We start from the raw sequence: 14696 nt of genomic DNA, 5'->3' as shown, positions 1-14696 counted from the left end.
CATTTCCAACAGCAGCCCAGTGAACACAAACAGTTCTGTTTACCACCACAATCTTTTGTGTTGACTATGGCCATTGCCCCGTGTCCGAGCCCAGGCCCTTCCTGCATGAGCAGCATGGTGTCAAAAGGGACTCTCCTCTCCACTCAAGTCGAGGACAGGGGTTAAGAGTGGGTGTGTTATTAACATGTTTTGAGATGGTTTTGCTTCATTACTCCTCTGAGCTTAGAGATACATTATAAATAAAAGGGTTAATCATTAATCATCAAGGATCTAATAAGGTAATTCTGGTCTGTAATCAAAGATCTTTCTGACAAATTATACCCTCTAAATTAAACCAACCAAACACAGCGTGTCTGTGGGGATGATAAAGTCACAAAAACATGTCAATGCACCCAAACTATCACTTTTCTCATTTGGACCGCATTTTAAAGAGCTTAACGAGGGTTCTGTTGCCTCTCACTCGACAGACGGGTATGTCTGCCTTACGTTTCGGAGCCTGTCTGGTTCAGCTTGGTCAGCATCCAGACTGTGTTGCTCAGTGTCAACAGGAGGAATGCTTTCCTGCACAAATATCTACACCTCATAAATGTCTCGCCCTCTGCTTGACCCTGTCTGGCCTCTGACTGTGGAGGGGGTTGCACAGGGGACAGACAGCCTGGTGTGTGTGTGTGTGTGTGTGTGTGTGTGTGTGTGTGTGTGTGTGTGTGTGTGTGTGTGTGTGTGTGTGTGTGTGTGTGTGTGTGTGTGTGTGTGTGTGTGTGTAGCAGGGTTGAGGTGAGGTTTCGGTCTTAACAAGGTGCTGGGAGAAGAAAGCCGGACAAACGGATCACTCTCAACCACTAACTGCTCCCTTTTAAAAAGGGCACTGAAGTTCGGATCATTCAGTTTTGAGCGACTCCGTTATGGAGCAGTTGCAGACATTACAGAAAAACCTCCACCAAACTGTAAGCACAAGTAACACAGACATTTCAAGTAAATCCTCCATGGTGTGAAGCAAAAGTGCAGCCTCAGTGCGCGAAACATAAAACAACTCTGGTGTCTGCATTTGAATTTATTCAACTATTGCAGCGTGACACTCGCAAATGAGAAAAACGACGCAGCGCGGTAGAAACTAAAGCAAGTACAAATGACAGAAAGTCTTTCAGTGGATCTGATAGTAAACAAGACCCCCATCATTTTACAGATTCCAAACTGACTCTTTTAGTGCAAAGACTCCCAAAAGCTGAATATGTGTGCGTGTTAACAGCATGAGTAACTGCAAGGCCTTCAGAATAGAGGTGGAAAAGAAATCAATAAGCTACAGCACAGTTTAGCAACATTTTGCATGGCAATATTGTGTCGATGCATTGATGTCAACGATTGATATTTTATTACATAAATAAATAAATTCATCAGATGCATGCAACATTTAGGACAGTTTTTTTTATGACAATGTTGGTCAGTCGATCGGCCTAAAAATCATATTTTGCTGCAATAAAAATGACCAAAATGAGAGGAATGCACTGAAAACTTTATTCTGTAAATTCTTTTTGACAAAGTTTTCTTTCGGGGGGGACATAATTTGGACTTGGAAAAAAAGGAAATAATTGCAATACACGTTATTGCTATATTCAGCATTTAGCAAAATGTTTAAAATACCAAGAATATCATATTGTGATTTAAGTATTGTGGTAAATCATATCGCAGAGTCTCGAGTGATTCCCACCTCTACTTCAGAGTTGATCTGAAATGCCGAACCACCTGCTCTTTGCACATACCTAAACTTCCTCATAGGGATACGCTGGACAAATGCATACTCCTGTGTTGCATAGACACATATGCTGGCACACAGTCATTTCACTAACTGTGCTGTGTATTGCTTACTGTGGCTCAGTTCCAGCTATGCCACCCCTAATCCATTTCTCTGTTGCTCATTATTAGTGGCTTGTAAAGATTCTGTATCAGCTATGCTAAAAGAGCTTTTCACAGTATTACATGGGATTACTGTTGCTCCTCGCTACATATGTTGTGCACAAACTCTGATGTAATGTTGCCAACTTGTTTACATGGCAGCGACAAAATAACAAATGCATGACTCATTGTCAGGCTTTTAACTCTTTTTGTTTGTGGGTTGTTTTTTGTGTTTGTTTTTAAAAAAAAAAATTTTTTTTTATCCCAAATCATTCCTCTTTTCTGTGTATTTCCTTCAGTTAAGTCCATAAATGATTGATGAAGGAAAATGAAAAGTGAGGATATGTCCAGAAAGGAGAAACCAGCATGTCCCTATGAGTAAACAGTTTAAAGTGGATGGTCCACTCGGGGTAAAAAGGGGAAATCTAGTAGCCACATGGTCTCAAACTTTTTACCCGGCTGAGCAGCAATCACAGAATACAGTGTAATCAGGAGATGGTTACAGTTTATAAAAGGTAATCCGAAAGATCAAATCTTTCCCAGCCTCAACTTTTTGCACACGACCTAGCTATGGAAAAGAGAAAGAAGATGAGGGTAGTTCAGCATGCAGCTGAGTCTGTTTGTCAGTCAGACCAGGGCTGGTTGTCACTTGTCGCTCCTAAATCAACCTCCACACTTCTGTGAATCTGGGTTTTATCTCACACATATGTCTTCATGTGTCCCTCTGGTCACGATATAAAACGATACTGTGCAAACAGCCGTGGTTTTTGTCTCACTGTCCGCAGCACTCAACTGACCTAACAATAGCAGGAAAAAATACAGCCTGTCATAAAAGGGGTCAGGCGCCGCCTTGTACTATCCCATTTGTAAGTGCAGGACAGCTGGAAACGCTCTATAGCTCATAAATAATAAAGAAAGACCTTTGGCTGTCTTAAGAGGAAGATCAGATAGGAGCATAATTAATCAGTTACACCCAAAATCAAATCAAATCCAGGCACAGGTTAATAATTAACATATAGGCTAGTGTTAAGATTTAAAATATGAGAAAATGTGAATGGTAGCTGCAGGGATTCTTGTCTCAACTGTTGTAATCGTCCGGTCCCATCAAAAATAAAAACAAATAGGTCAGATATTGTACAGGAGCTGAGGCTGCATAATGGTTAAGTTCTTTCACAATAGACGCCCCCCTTTCTTTCCACACCTTCCTGTGTAGTGGTGTTTGTGCATTCCTGTGTTGACAACCCCTCCGTCTGGTTCTCTGGGGTGTTTACCCCCTTTTCGCAGTAGCAGAGAAGCAGCTCCCACTATCCCATCTATGTTTACATTGCTCTTCTCCTCTATTTACTCTGTGCTCCAGCGCCCCGGCACACTACGTTCCAAACAGCTGTTCCATTATAGGGAGAGAGCAGGCACTTTAACCAGACAGCGCTGCCACACAGCTCCCTCTGACAGCCCACCATGGTCGCTACCACGATGCCTGCCTCCGCTGGCATGCCTGCTGTCGTTGCCATAAAGCTCAGTCTCCTTCAATGCCAGAGTGGCTTCTGGGCATAGAGTCAGCCAGGGCAACTTTCAGAGATTGTCTTCAAACCGCAAGACAAATTTGCCAAGTTCAGCTTTTGATTAAGTGTCTCCGTATGGGATACAGCTCTGTGGTGGTTTCAAACAAGCAACAATCATATCCAGATGATCCAGAATAAACTGGCGCAAACATCCTCACAACGAAACAGTTATTTTTATGTTACGTCATCTTTACAAAACAAACTGCATTTTCGTCATTTTGGTACATTCTCTTTAGGTATCCTCTGTATCCTGCTCCTACATGACATCATCCATCGCGGCCATTATCCTACAGTGCACAGCGATCCTTCCTCCGAAACACTTTGCCTGGCTTACTGTCAGGTAAAAGGAAGACTATTGTCTATACGACTGCCTTGGGGTCATGCTATACCATGAATCTCCAGTGAATTATTTTTACCCTTTGCGGGTTCTTTTTCCTGCTGGTGTGCACAGCTGGTGCTGAATCAGGAGACAGGAAACTGAGGAGAACGGCCACCAAGCATCCACACGCTCCCAGAGGACCACTGCAGTGCCCTGTGGCTACAGGGACAGGAGACACTCCATTCATCACAATACAATAGCAACTGCCTCGGGCTGGAGGAATATGAGCCTGTCTTGGTCTATACAGTATGTTCCTTCACATGGATACAAGTGCTAATATGTGAACGGGGATCAGTGTGTGTGTGTGTGTGTGTGTGTGTGTGTGTGTGTGTGTGTGTGTGTGTGTGTGTGTGTGTGTGTGTGTGTGTGTGTGTGTGTGTGTGTGTGTGTCTTATCTCTTCTTCTCATGTTGTGCTTATGTACATGTAAGATTACGGTTGTCTTACATGGCATCAAGTGTCAACCCCAATTCCACTTTCTTAAAGTAAATTACACAGAAATGGTGAAATTTCATTTTTAAATGTACTGAATAATAACAAATGACCACTTCATGCTGCTATATTAAATATATACGGTGCCCAATCCACAAACATCATCCATGTTTCAAACAGGCCGGTACATCACTGACCAAAGGGCTAGAGATCCTACTGTCTATGACTTACATGGACTCTGATTTAATTTGTATGTTTTTGATCATTGTTTTTGGCAGTAGCTCATCCAATTTTCACTCAACCTTTCTGCATCTGTCCTTTCCCCTTTTTTGTTTGTTGAATTTATGTAGAGCAAAAAAATAGCTTAAAGTGACAACAATTTATATACTTCTGCAGAGAAGTGAACAGGCTGCAGAACATTACCAGGGTGAATGAAAAAGTTCCAAGACTGCTCCTGTTGTGTACAAACGGTGTGCATCACCAAGACATGCACAGAGAAGGGGGGAGTTATAATCTTTGTGAGCAAATATTCCAAGATCCATAGCTTGATCTTCATCAGTTCTACACATTTGTATGAGCACTGGTCAATCACATCTGCAATTTCTCTGTGGACATGAGCAGAGAGCACACGTACAATTTTGCACCAAACTCATGAAATCTTCAATGGAGATCCTTGAAATGCTTCAAGGAAGCCAACAGTAATGAAGCAATGAGCCTATCTTTGACCACCAAAATTGAATCAGGTCATCCAATGTTTGTGCCACATTTGAAGAAGTTCCCTCAAGGCGTTCCTGACCTATCACGTTCACAATAATGGAATGGAGTTGAGGTGACTGTGACCTTTGACTACCAAATCAGTTCATCCTTGAGTCCAAGTGAACGTTTGTGGAAAATTTGAAGAAATCCTCTCAAGGCGTTCCTGAAATATCATGTTCGCGAGCATGAAACGTACAGACAACCCAAAAATATAATGCCTCCGGCCACGGCTGTCGCTGGCTTGGAAAAAAGAAGAGACACAAAGAAGAAAATCTCCCCTATCCTGGGTTGCAGGTGGTCAAAACAACTGATACACTACTGCACATTCACCACAGACCTCTCAGGGTGATGAAGACATGCATTCAGACACACACACACACACACACACACACACACACACACACACACACACACACACACACACACACACACACACACACACACACACACACACACACACACACACACACACACACACACACACACACACACACACACACACAACCTCCTATCTAGACCAGCTCTGTAATAGCCTCACCCATGATGAAAAGGGATATCAGTGTGTATAATGGCACGAGTGCTGAGTGAGCGTATTAAAGAGAGAGACTTACAGAGAAAGAGAGACAGAGCTTGAACCCATGCATGCATGCCTGTGTGTATGTATGAAAATGCCTGTCATAGCAGGATATAAAAGAATTCTGCCCAGCTGCCAGACCTCCAGCGCCGGTTGCCAGAGCTCTTAAACACATCCATGTCCTTCACTGGATGGCTCTGCTCTACTCTCCTCCTCATTTATATCTAGCACTTTAAAAATATACAATCTGCTTAGATACTAGGCAGTCATAAGCTCCATGACTGGCACTTGGACATCTTATCAACATGAGTTGAAGCCCCTGGGCAACTAAGCCAGGCTTTGATCAGACATTTTGGAGACATCTCTCATTTTCTTCAAACAAATCCAGTGGGGTTGGTGTACTAAATTCGAAACAAACTCAAAGCACTAAATGTACCTTGTGATGCAGGAAACGCATCTATATATGGTCTGTTTAATAAAGAGGTAAGATGCTGGAAAACAATCTGCAAATGTGAGTGAGGAAGAACAGAAGAGAGAATGTCAAAAAGAGGTGGGGAGGGGAAAAAAAGGAGAGAAGAAATACTGTCAGGCAGAGGAGAGGGAAGAGCATGCACGGGCCGCGCTATGAGATCAACCGACAAACATCTCTACAGCCTTGGCAGGGGCACATCAGCATCCATCCCCTGAATGCCCTGTGACAGTTGTTATGTATAGAGACCCAATTTCACCTTATATTTTCTCTCACTTTTCTGCCACGCTACCTGTCAGTGGGAGAGACGCAGGAAGTGAGTGAGTGAAAGAAAGTGATAGAGAAGTCGGGCTCGGGGTCCGCAGCCGAACAGTAGGAGAGAAAGTGAAAGAAAAAGGAAAGGTGTAGACAAGAAAGAAAATGAAACCTAAGTGGACCAATTCAGGTGGCGGAGCCACACAGAGAATTCACCTGAGGGTAGTATCATGCCCTGTTTGTGTCTCCATGGAGGCCAACCTCCTGAGTGTGTGCTTCTGTACAGACTGACAGTAGTCCAGCTAGATGGTCCTGCTATTGATTTCCACACAATTTCCCAGTCGAGATCAGTGGAAAAAGGTTGCTTGTGGTCGAGTCTTCTGCTGCAAACCCAAGCCATCACTGTTTAGATTTATTTGCATGTTTCTCATTTGATCATGAAAGTACAATGACTTTTTTTTTTCAAAATAGGTTTATGTATTCTATATCTGTGTACACCTTTTACAGAGTTCTAATTTAAAACTCTAATCATATGAAATTAAGTATTTTCTCAGCTGCTACCAGGCATTTTCTTGGTAAATCTCCAGGTTTAAATGTATTAAGATTTAAAGACTTCGACCAAATGTGCTAAATATTGATAGTCTAGTGCCTATAGATTTAAATACATCTACAGTACAGGGCATATCCGTTTTGAATCCTGCACAGTTCCAAGCTTTGTGGCAGTTGTCCTTTAATGACAAGGTTTTGTTGTCATCTCTCCTCGCTCAGCTACATTTCCCTTGCTATGATGACTATAGAGGAACCAGATCAGAGGCATAATATGGCCTTTATCTTGGATCTATTGGCCAGTGTCAGCTTACAGGCCCCACTCTCTACACACAGCACATTATGGAAGTTTTAATAGGTGATCAGAGCAGCTGTTGCGGCACAGCGTTGATTTACTGTGGCTAAGAGTGAGCTTAATGACTACAGAGGCAGACAGCTCTTAACCCTTTGATGTGTGGTGGACAATGTAATAGGATCAGGTAGCCCCCCCTGGGAAAGTTGCATGTACACTCATGTGCTAACATAAGAATACACTCGCACAAACGCTTTTGGAATATAATTACACTGTCTAAAAGCTCCTTAATAAGAGACTGCCAGCCTTTTAGTAGCTCACTGCTGCTGTAGACTTAAAACAACAAATGGTTTCGACTTGTGCCGCCAGTCGTAGCTTGTAACACACTTGTACGGTCCATAGTCTAAGAACATATAAACACATACAAAAACACATACAGTTGTGGTGCTTGCTGACAGCTGGTGCATGCTCAAGGAAATACAAGCTTACCCAGCACAAACAGCCCCAGCAGGCTTAGCACTTCAGCAGAGAGCAATTGGAGTGCTTACGCAGAAGCTAGCACTATTCAGATCATGCAACATCCATCTTGAGGGTCAAACGGCAACAATTCTGTTTGCACCTCGAAGACACCAATATCCTCTCTTTTACTGTGACATCACACAGCTGGATAAACAACAGGAACTGGCCTGGACAAACAGTCATGAGATGGATTAAACATCTAATGACTTATAACTTTGTCACTGGGTAGCTGCTTATAATGAGTCAAATCCAATACTTTTCTCTACCTAAATGTTCATTAATCAGCATCTGACACACTGAAAAACGTCTCTAACATCTGATTAATCTGACACAGTATATTTTTCAAAAGCTACAAATCCAAATGGTGAAGGGCCTGGTTAAAAATATTAAATTGATCAGCTTAAATTATTCTGACATGAATGAAAGTGACAGCTGAAACAGATGTGACTCAATCTGCTGGAGAGAAGACGTTTCACTATGTTGGAGCTGATGGAGTGTTTGAAATTATAGAAGCAGTCAGTTCACATGTAGTTTTGCAGAAAGGAGCTTCTTCCCTAATGAACAATCTTTTTACAAATACAGACTCCTGCACAACTACTTTTCATTTTTGGCCTGTCTTTAAGTTAGCCACAAAATTAATCAACTCATATGACCAGTCACCTGTGACTGCAGGGTGTTTTTGTGTGTGTGTGTGTGTGTGTCAAAAATGAAATAACTGGACAAACTGAAATTTTCTTCTGAAAATGGTGCTGTAGTTTAAGTCAGGGGATCGGGGATATGAATGTGTGGATCAAATTTCATGTCAGTCCATCCAACTGTTGAGACATTTCACTCACTGTTCGATGTTAAAAGAAAATGCAGGTGGTCAGTCGAACACACTGTCGGGAAACTAGTAAAGTGTGCGCAAAATGTGCCAATCCTTCAAATATATGTATTTAACAGGAAAGGTAAAAAAAAAAAAGGAGTCTTTGTCGCTGTTGGTGGCTTGATATGAAAAGGCAGGTAATCACCACAGTCATTAAGATTCCTCTGGGTATCATGAATGTACCAAATTTAATGGCAGTCCATTCAACACTAGACTTTTCTCTAAAATCTCAAAATGTCTGGGGATCAGCAAAGTTGGGTATATTCCCTGGAGGCCTTCAATGTTCAAACAATTTTTTTTTTTAATTTTAGAGTAAACCTACAAAAAAGATGTTGAGATATTCCAGATTAGACCAAAGTGGCGGACTGGCATTCCCATCCCTAGAGCCATGCTGCTATGTTTGCTGAGAATACACAAATCTGTAATTTGACACAAACTTGCATGTTCGCACGCGCACGCACACACACACACATACACACACAAAAGAGAAATACCACACAAACATTTCTAAGCGGTAATCATTGCTGTAACAACTAAAACTGTGTGCCAACCTACTGTTTTGAACCACAACATAAACCTACAGCCCGGGCCTCATTAACCCATCTTGGAATGATAGCTAAATTGTCCAGCAGCTCTCAGAGGCCAGCCAGGATGTAATCAAAAACAGACGGAATAATCAACAAAAATGCTCTCTATTCCGGTAAGGATGTCTCCCAAAAGCACATGAATTATATTGAAGCAGGCACAGGGACTGTGAATGATGTTGGGCTCCCAGCCCCGGCCAAGTCACTGTCTCCCAATGCCAAGTGACAGGATGCCAGGCACTTCCTGCTGTAAACAATCTACCGCAGACTGAGAAAGAGGGGAGGAAACCTCTGAATGAGAAACAACAGGAGACACAGAGAAGACCCAGTTGCTCAATGAAAATTTCTCCCGTGAACAAATGTGCTCAATTTGTCAGACAAGCTGCGGAAGTCTGTTTGAGGGGAATGTGTGTGTGTGTGTGTGTGTGTGTGTGTGTGTGTGTGTGTGTGTGTGTGTGTGCGTGCGTGCGTGCGTGCGTGCGTGCGTGCGTGTGTGTGTGTGTGCGCGCGCCTGCGAGGACAAATGGCATTTCTCCGTGGAGATGAACACATAGCAAGTGCTCAGGGCTTATGGAGACAGACGTTGGACGTACAGCTTGGCTGAGTTCACACTACATAATAAGGGCTCTCTCTCCTTTCTTTATCACTCTCTCTTCCCACGTTGTCCCCACTATTTCACCTGCTGACCTAAACTGCTGCCTTCTAGCCGTTTCCATTAGCGCCAAAACTCAACTCCCATGTTGCTGCAAGTAAGTAGCCATCACAGCATTTTTCATCCCCTTTTGTAATCATCTTACCTTATTAAAAAGGTGAAAATGATATTTTGCTTTACATTCCAGTAAAGATCCCTAAGGTTCTGTACATGCACTGTTTTGGATATTTCATTGGTTTTTTGTTTTGTTTTTTTTACCCCCTGGTTACTATAATAACAGAATTTGCTGGGACGTTAAACACACATGCTCCTCTGACCCTCTTAAGGAACCGGAGGCTAACTAAAGCTTTCTGAATCAGCACAGGAGGGGTATAATGCATAGACTGTATTGCCAGCTCAAAGTATTTATTCGCTTGTGTGTAAATCACTCTCTTTTACAGTCTCTGCGTGTGGGAATGCAGTAAAAAGCGAGAGGGGAGAAATGAGCAGTACAACGTATGTCTGGCTCTTGCGAAAGGGAGAGCTTGTATATAAAGCTTTAAGTGAGCGGACCAACATGTGGAGATGCTGAAACACATGTGTTTGCACATAAATTGCTGTGTAGCCACGCGCACACACGTACAGGCACAAACAAAACACACACACACACACACACACACACACACACACACACACACACACACACACACACACACACACACACACACACACACACACACACACACACACACACACACACACACACAAGCAAAGTTAGTATTAGCTGCGCATGCAAGATCACATCCACCTAGACATTAACTCACACAAACACACAAGCACATTTTTACAGACAGACGCACATACCTGCCATTCTAATTCACAAGATCCTTCTTGTTTTATGAAAGACACATTGAATTGTCAGAATGGCAGCAGCTGAGGCCTCATATTAGACCTGATGTCAGAGCCAGTGAGCCATGGATGACATTAACATGAGCGTTCCTGTCGCTTAAAGCTCACCCTGTCTGCATCGCAACAAGAGCCCAGTCTGCACTCAGCTGATGAGCGTCCACCAGCCTGCAGTTTAATTGATGAGAAATTTAATTGCTTACCTATTTACAAGCAGCCGTGCCTGAGAGACGAGGTATCTTTGTCCATAATGTATTGCACTGACAGCAATGCAACTTCAAGTTATGTGACATTACCTTCTCTTGCTGCATTCATCTGTCACTACTCCTTTGAGATTTTTTTTTTCAGGTGGTGACCGGGGGGGGGGGGGGGTTAACAAGTTTGGGTCACTCTAAAAACAAATGGCAGCCTACAAAACAAATGTAGCATTACAATTAGGTATCACAAGGCCTGACATTTACCGAGGCTCATTTATATGGCTGCCCACACTTGGCTTATTGGCAGTCCCAATTACATTGGTATAGGACCAGGACCTATTAACACTGGGTACAGGAGCAGGAGAGAGGGACAGGACCAGAGCCAGACTGGGCAACCACAGCAGGGTGAGCCGTTAACGGCCTGTGGGAGGATCATCCTGTAGATGAATGAACGAACACCTGGATTAATGGGTTCAGTGAGTACCAAGCTGCTGAGGAAGGAGAAACCCAGGCAAGGCAGCCATTTTACATTTTACTTTTACTGCACGTGTCACGCCGTTTTCCTCTGCTGGTTTCAGAGGGGGTAGCAGGAGGGTCCAATGGGAGCACAAGAGAGCAAAGAAAGGACATTTGCATCCAGTATGTAGGACGAGAAGTGTTGCTATAGGACATGAGAAGTGTCTCTACTTGTCATACAGTTAGCATTTTTTTTTAATGAACCCTCAGTGACTTCAAGGACACAAACTTACAAAAGAGACTGCAATAGATTTATACATGTTGAAACGATAACTTCTAAAACTCACAAGGAAAATGTACCAGCATTGACTTTGTCTGGAAGTAAGCTCACTTGAATTAGTGAAATCTCCTGTCTGATGACATTTCACTCTAAATGGATGCACTGTCTTCACATCCCGAGTGTTTTTTTTCTGGGGTAACCTGAGTGTCATTTTTCTGATAATTTAAAACATTTGCACCTTAGTCCTTTGGGAGATAGCTCGGCTCAGTTTTCCACCGTACAACCTTGGCTCCTCTCTGAGAGTGCTTTACAATGCAAGCTTAACGGGGAAGGGTGCTAGCCCTTTAAATGGCGCTCTGAGTGCTTGGCGGGCTAATAGATGCAGTCTAAAGGTGCTAATGGATGGCAACCTGAAAAATGGTCTTATCTGAAAAGGTCCAGGACAGTTATAAATGAAATAATCATGCTGGGCACATTAATCTATGTTCATGCCCCAGGGCCAGACCTCGGCTCACCATTTGATCTGTGTGTGAGTGCATGTATGCACATGTGTGCATATGCATATATTTGCAGGTAACCAACTTCTTTCATTTATCCTATCTTATGTATTTTTTTTTTTTTTTTTCTCACAAGCATTTAAGCATAAAGGAACAGTAGAGACAGAAAAACAATGAGAGAGAAAGACAGGGAGGAAAACAAATAGACATTTATGACTGTCTTTATGATTGGCATGCCTGCTGGACCACCACAATTTAAATGACGACCTCTTAAGTTTAGAATGCCAGGCAATCAGAGTTAAAGGGATGAGGGCATCTGAAGGACATGAGAAAGACTGTCCTCATGAGTTTAATATTTTCTTTTTGTATCATCTGAGACTCATGGTATATCACTGACAACACGGTTCTTCTCTGTTTTGTATAAGATGAAGAAGGAGTGGAAAACTTAGTTCATCCCTTCATATACCTCCAACCAATTTGCAGCACTGTACCATTAATCAATTCAGATTTTGGTTTATGTTCAACCAGCCAAGCAACTCTTTTATACCTCACAGTAATAAAGTGAAAATGCATAAATCAGAATGTTAAGAAAAAACAAACTATTTGCAATCAATAGTCAACACTGCCATCTACTGGACATCTATCAGCTTTATCAACTACAAAAGCACTGCTCTGCATTTGAATAAATTGACGTGTATTCATTAACTTGCACTTTTTAAAAATCATTCAAACTAATTTTCAATGTCAAAATTGCAAAGTTAATTGAAAGGGAAATTTCCCAAACTGGCATTATTACATTTGGCAACCGAATTGTAATATAATTACTGGCACAAGGAGCTTTTGTTCAGACCATATCAAATTCCAAGGGATTTCTGTTAAAACGAATTTTAACACGACAAAGCTTCTACAGAGGCAAAGCACAAGTATTTTTCGCAGACCGTGTAATATTTATGATTGGTAAAATTGGTTTATTGTCCTTTTAAGAAAGTATTTTATTGCACGTTTTCTTAATACCTCCAGTTGCTAAATTCTGCATATAATTTATTGACAGTCATAACATTTGTTTCACAGTTACGCAGTACTGACACAATACTGTATTTGACACTGTCATTACTATTTCATTGCTTACTATGTCATGATGGAATTAACAATTTTGCATAAACAAATAGGTGGATCAATGGATTCAGGATCGTAGACTTAAATACACTGCTATTTATTTTATTTCCACTGTTTTCTGTAAATAAACGTCATCAAGATGACACTGGATTAGGTTCAATATTTTGCATCTATTAATGATCATCACCTGTACTGTCAAAGTAAACCACCAATATGTGCTGATACAAGGCAAGGCTGCCATCCAGTGAACATAGGGTGAAAACACATGAAAAATAATGTACATTATATTTGATTCAGGGCATCAGCGGACAAATTAATGTTTTGTCAAGTTAAAAGAACGAAATTAAAATTACACAGAGTTTCTTGTTAATTGTATTTGTTAGTTATAAAGTTATAAGAAATGGGGCTTCCCTGACGAACATTTGAAATAGTGGCTTTTGACTGATAAAATGAATGTTTTAGCTTAGGCAGAAATGTGCTGCCACATAAAGACAACAGGTTGTTTCAAATGAAATTTAAAATCCAACAAAGCACATGCAGCTAGCTGGAGTACCGTACATGAATGCAATCCACAGTGGACTTGTCTGTATATGTATATTTCTTGAATTGATACTATATGATGCTATATGCAATTACATTGCACACTTTATCAACAAAAGAATGTGTCTGACATTAATTTCATATTTTGCTGCAGAAAACTTCCATATCACCATGGCAACACCCAGCAATTAGTCTCCTCCTGAATCAGAATGCTTCACCTGAAGCTCCTTCCACCTCCACACCTTTTTAACACTGGAGTTTGTGGGCTCTGCCCCACAGTTGTTATGCCCATATCTAGTAATGTTAGCCATCACATCATGCCCCACCTCTGAGTGTGGCCTTTCGGAACAGCTAAAACCTCTTTTGCTTCCAGTCATGGACAAACAACACATTATGCAAATTTCTTTTGGACAGCCCAGTATCACCGCAAGGCCTGAGAGTGCACCCAGGTTTGACATCGCGGCAGGAAGTCATGTGACGAAGGACAAAGAGTGATAAAGTCCACGTATAGAGGAGGTCAGGGGTGGTGGGATGGAACAAACACAGGACTTTGACCTGGTCCATCGCTATGATGGACTGATTTTTTTCAAAACTGTTTACTTTGTACATGCCACTGGCCTCGGATTGTGAATTAAATTTGTAAATTTGTAAATGTCATACTTTTTTTTGAGTCCATGAGAAAGCACAAGTAAACATGGATTTCTTTTAAGTAACAAAAATGTGTTACTTACATAAAGTAAGGTATTTAACTTGCGTAATGTATGTTAAGTAACTTACGTGACGTCACTTACCCAAAATTACTCATTTGAACCGAAACCAATATCTTTCCCAACCCTAACCACATGACTTTTGGTGCCTAAACTTAAGGCACCTCACCTTTCATATCTCCTCGAGGCAAACATGACACTGACACAGTATCCTCTAGTGGGTTGACAGGTGTATTACACACTT

General features: G+C 41.8%; 1 protein-coding gene across 3 annotated transcripts in view; it reads right to left on the bottom strand.

Moving 5' to 3' along the window:
* The window catches only part of LOC138623400 (cytohesin-1), a 149695-nt gene that overhangs the window by 24857 nt on the left and 110142 nt on the right, over positions 1-14696 (bottom strand). The window lies entirely within an intron of this gene.

The sequence above is a fragment of the Brachyistius frenatus genome, unplaced genomic scaffold, assembly GCF_029030835.1.
Source record: "Brachyistius frenatus isolate BFR_SWC_R1_liver_20210118 unplaced genomic scaffold, ASM2903083v1 Contig_43, whole genome shotgun sequence".
NCBI lineage: Eukaryota > Metazoa > Chordata > Actinopteri > Embiotocidae > Brachyistius > Brachyistius frenatus.
The sequence above is the reverse complement of the archived record's forward strand: the minus strand, read 5'-3'. Positions and strand labels throughout refer to the sequence as shown.